General features: G+C 37.8%; 1 pseudogene; it reads left to right on the top strand.

Annotated features, from left to right (window-relative positions):
- Positions 1-2,654: 2,654 nt before the first annotated feature.
- On the top strand, positions 2,655-4,008 carry LOC148128228 (uncharacterized; annotated as a pseudogene).
- Positions 4,009-5,427: the final 1,419 nt, after the last annotated feature.

Genomic DNA, 5,427 nt, shown 5'->3' on the forward strand with positions numbered 1-5,427 from the left:
CTCTGTACTTGAATCCACTTAATTGCTTATAGTGATTATTTTTTAGAGGCTAATAATGGTGTGAAAGAGGTAACATATGATCTATGATTGCAAGAGAAGGGATTAGTATCTCTCTGCTATAACAATAAAGCAAATATTTTATATATAAACTCTTTTATACTTGTCAGATTAGACTTGTAACATTATTTTGAAGTATTAAAAAATAGACCAGGAGTTATGGCGGACAGATGGACTTCTAAAGGAATTATTTTTTCTTACACATATTTAACAGATAATCAGAGTTGGAAGGGACCTTGGAGGTCATCTAGTCCAACCCCCCGCCCAAGCAGGAGACCCTACACCATTTCTGACAAATGGCAGTCCAATCTCTTCTTGAAAGTCTCAAGTGATGGCACTCCCACAACTTACGAGGAAAGCTGTTCCATTGGTTGATTGTTCTCACTGTCAGAAAGTTTCTCCTTATTTCCAGGTTAAATCTCTCCTTGTTCAGTTTCCATCCATTATTCCTTGTTTTGCCTACAGGCATTTTAGAAAATAGCTTGACCCCTTCCTCCCTGTGGTAGCTCCTCAAATATTGGAAGACTGCTATCATGTCTCCCCTGGTCCTTCTCTTCACTAGACTAGCCAAGCCCAGTTCCTGCAACAGTTCTTCGTATGTTTTAGCCTCCAAAAAATGAGAAAATACCATTACAGGAGGAAATCATTAAGAAAATATTGGAATGTGCTGAAATGAGTAGATTGACATTTGAAATCAGAGAACAACATGATAAACAATTTTATAAAATTTGGGATCTATTCTATCAATGGTTAGACAATAAAACATGGTAACGAAATATGCAGATTCTTAAAAAATAATAAATATATAAAGATGTATTATTTTCTTATTATAACTACAAAATGATTGTAGGATAGATTTGAGATGATAATATGAACTGTCATAAAACAAATTAAGTAAAATATGGATTATTTCATAAAACATGAATGAATAAAAGTATAGTCAAATGATTAACAATGATATTAATGTATTTAATATTTGATTGAAAATAGGAGAATATATACAATGTAATTGTAATTGAAGACTACGAAATGGAAGCACAAAACAATTTGTAAACCAACCAACACACTGTATGTATATATATATATTGAAGATGGATTGATGTTTTTATGTTTTGTTTGTTTATGTTTGTCTTAAAAACCAATAAAAATTAAAACAAAGAAAAGAAAATAGCTTGACACCTTCCTCCCTGTGGCAGCCCCTCAAATATTGGAAAACTGCTATCATGTCTCCCCTGGTCCTTCTCTTCACTAGACTATCCAAGCCCAGTTCCTGCAACCGTTCTTCGTAGGTTTTTGCCTCCAGTCCCCTAATCATCCTGGTTGCTCTTCTCTGTACTTTTTCTAGAGTCTCAACATCTTTTTTATGATGTGGTGAACAAAACTGGATGCAGTACTCTAGATGTGGTCTTACTAAGGCTTTATAGAGTGGTATTAGTACTTCCCCTGATCTTGACTGTATTCCTCTGTTAATACAGTTTAGGATTACATTAGCTTTTTTGGCTGCTGCTGCATGCTGCTGGCTCATATTTAGCTGGTTGTCCACTAAAACTCCAAGATCCCTCTCACAGTTACTGCTATTGAGCCTGGTTTCATCCAGTCTATATGTGTACTTTTGGTTTTTCTTGCTTAAGTGTAGGAATTTAATTTTCTCTACATTGAATTTCATTTTGTTAGATATGGCCCAGTGTTCTAGTCTGTCAAGATCCATCTGGATCTTGAGCCTATCTTTATTTGACATTTAAGGATAAAATAATATTGTGGGTTTTTTTTCTATTTTCCCAAACATTTTAAGCATATTCATTCATGGCCTGCTTATCTCTGATTGGACCATTGTAATACAATCTACACAGGACTGCCCTTAAAAAGTATCTGGAAACTTCAGCTGGGCAATTAGGTCTGTTTCTGGTAGAATATATGTTACATTTCTGCTCTGTAAGTTGCATGGTTTTGAGTCTGTTTCCAGGTCTAATTTGAGGTATTAGTTTTGACCTTAAGAGCCCTATATGGCATGATATCCAGTTATTTGAGGGATAGTATTTCCCCAATTACACCTGTCCATCCCACCAGATCCAGTATTTAGGGAAGTACAGTTGGTGGACCCTAGTTTGAAGGCCTTTTCCGATGTGACACCAGCGTTGTGGAATATTCTTCTCCCTCAGTTGTGGTTGGTGCCATTTGCTCTTTACTTTCCAAAGATCCCTCAAAACCTGACTGTGCCATCAGGCCTGGGAACCCTAGAGAACTGATGAACTAATGAATAGTTATAATACAAGCCCTAGTATTATTAACATCCCTTCAGCCATTATTTATTTTTTAGCTTTATGTTTATAGAAACAACAACATCTACCTATTCTAGTCCTTGGGAAGGATAATAGGTGAAGAAAAATTCAAATTCCAGTCTGGCTGACTGTACAGCCACCACCGCCACCGCCACCACCACCAATAATAATAATAGCAAGCTAACCTGCTCAAACTGCTAAAAACTCACAGAAAATCTCCCACCTGCTGTACATGGATGATCTGAAGTGATATGGAAAATTGGAAATTGAAATCCAGTCACTGACCAATACAGTTCAAATTCTCAGCACTGAATCAGCATGGAGTTTGGCCTGGACAAATGTACCACAGTGGCACTGAAGAAAGGAAAAATCGTAGAAAGTGATGGAATCAAAATGCTCAATGAACAAACCATTAAATGCCACCAGCCCAAAGCCTACAAATACCTGGGCATACTACAGCTTGACAATGTCAAGCAAGGGCAAGTGAAAAATGTGGTCAGTAAAGAATACACACAAAGGGTCAGAAAACTTCCAAAAAGCTAACTGAATGGAGGTAACACCATCAAGGCTCTAAATACCTGGGCCATACCCATCATCAGATATACTGCTGGGATCGTAAACTGGACACAGGCAGAGCTGGACAGCCTGGATAGGAAAACAAGAAAACTGATGACCATATACTTATGCACTGTACCAACATAGTGACGTTGACAGGCTATATTTGCCCAGAAAATCAGGGGACAGAGGACTTTTGCAAGTGAAGCAGACAATTGAAGAAGAGAAGCATGCTCTGGCAGATTATGTGAAAGACAGTGTAGAACCAGCTTTGATGGAGGTCAACAATAGGAAGCTGATCAAAGTGCAGTGAACCAAGAATCAATACAGGAAAACAATGATGTAAACTCCGACTGGCAGCTGGTGTAACAAAGCACTGCATGGACAGTTCCTTGAAAAGATCCAAGGAAAAGTAGATAAGGAAAAGACCTGGTTATGGCTGACCAATGGAACACTGAAGAAAGAGACAAAAGGCCTGATTCTTGCAGCCCAAGAACAAGCCATCAGAACAAATGCAATCAAAGCCAGAATAGAAAAATCTGCACCCCAGATGCAGGCTCTGCACCCCAGATGCAGGCTCTGCAAAGAAGCAGTCGAAACCATTGATCACATACTGAGTTGTTGCAAGACAATCGCTCAGACTGACTATAAACAATGTCACAACACAGTCGCTCAGATGGTCCACTGTACCTTGTGTCACAACTACCATCTGCCTGTAGCAAAGAACTGATGGGATCATAAGCCTGAAAAAGTGGTCGAAAATGAGCATGCAAAACTACTGTGAGACTTCCGAATACAGACTGACACAATACCCCAGATATCACAATTGTGGAGAAGAAAAAAGTGTGGATCATTGAAATTGCCATACCTGGTGACAGCAGAATCGATGAGAAACAATTTGAAAAAAATCACCAGATATCAGGACTTGAGAATTGAACTACAGAGACTCTGGCATAAACCAGTGCAGGTGATTCCAGTGGTACTCAGCACACTGGGTACTGTACCTAAAGACCTAGGCAAGCACTTAAAAACAATTGGTGCTACCATTGGTTAGCTGCAGAAGGCCACCTGACTGGGATCTGCTTGCATAATCCGCCGATACATCACGCAGTCCTAAACACTTGAGAAGTGTTCGACTAGTGATTTGTGATATGAAACCCAGCATAATTACCTTGTTTGCTGTGTAGACTGATATTTTTTATGTCAAATAATATAATAATTGACATTGCAATACCTGATGATGCACGAATTGAAGATAAGCAGCAAGAAAAAATTGCAAAGTACTGGGACTTACAAATTGAAATTGAGCGACTTTGGAAAAAGAAATCATGTGTTATCCCAATTGTAATTGGAGCCCTTGGAGCAATACCTAAAGGACTACCTCGCTATTTGGAAATTCTGAATTTATCAGACTTGAATACCCTGATTCTACAAAAAAACACTCTACTTGGAACAGCTTATATCCTCCGACACCACCTGAACAGTTCCTAGGTCCTTGGTTAGGACTCGAGCTGTTGAGTTACTAACCTGCTCCAAAGGCTGTGAATCTCACCAAAGATTAACCACAATAACAGTAACAATAGTCTGTCCAAGGTCTTTGGGAAAGTCTTACTAGATTGATAAAAATGTCAAATCCAGTCAAAACCTCTGGCTAACTATGCAATTGGCCACAATAACTATAGATAATCTGTACATCGACAAAATTCCCATCTGTCAATTCAAAAGCAACACTGCGTGGATCTGCACAGATATCATGCTGATACATTATGACATCCTAGAACATTCTTGGCAAGAATTTGATACATTTGAAGGCCAATGCCAGCTAAAGAACTAGCAGCACATTGTTGTGAATAGATAATACTATCTAATTAATAATAGTATGTATTAATTATATTTTTATCTTTGTTACATGGTGCCCCAAGTCAGTTGTATTGTGAAAAAGGTGGCTATAATAAGTTGAATAAACAAATATTTTTTTATTTCTATTGAATGATGAGTCAGTATGATCTAAGGATCAAGGTATCTAGTTTTATCAACTAAAGTTGATAAAACACAGGTTCAGAAATAGCTTCTTAGAACCTCTTTTCTTACAAGTTTTGGATATCTGAATTATATTCCCCATCCATGTCATAGCAGCTACAATTTAAATGGGGTATATCTTCACATCAGTGTTCTTTATACATGTATCAAATATAAAATGATGCTCCATATTCAGACCTTACCATGTGTTCACTATAATAGTCCTCCAACATTGCTAAGGTCAATGTAGAGTGAAAATGACAGATGAGATTAACTTAGACCTAGTCCTTAACTCCAGGAATGTCAGGATGAGGTGAGTGTCTCAGAAGTTAAGCATGAAATTGAATAGAGAACTGTGCTTCATAAATGGTGACCCAAGAATCATTTGACTTCATTATTTGATGCTCTGTACATTGTCATGTGATTTGGCCTTCCTTGGACCATTCAACCATTCTATTAAAAGGGTTTTCAAGGCCAGAGAGTTTCCTAGGCCAAATGCAAATGAATGTCTTTGCAT

The sequence above is a fragment of the Pseudonaja textilis genome, chromosome 1 (assembly GCF_049901715.1).
Source record: "Pseudonaja textilis isolate UNSWEBS1 chromosome 1, rPseTex1.2, whole genome shotgun sequence".
Lineage (NCBI taxonomy): Eukaryota > Metazoa > Chordata > Lepidosauria > Squamata > Elapidae > Pseudonaja > Pseudonaja textilis.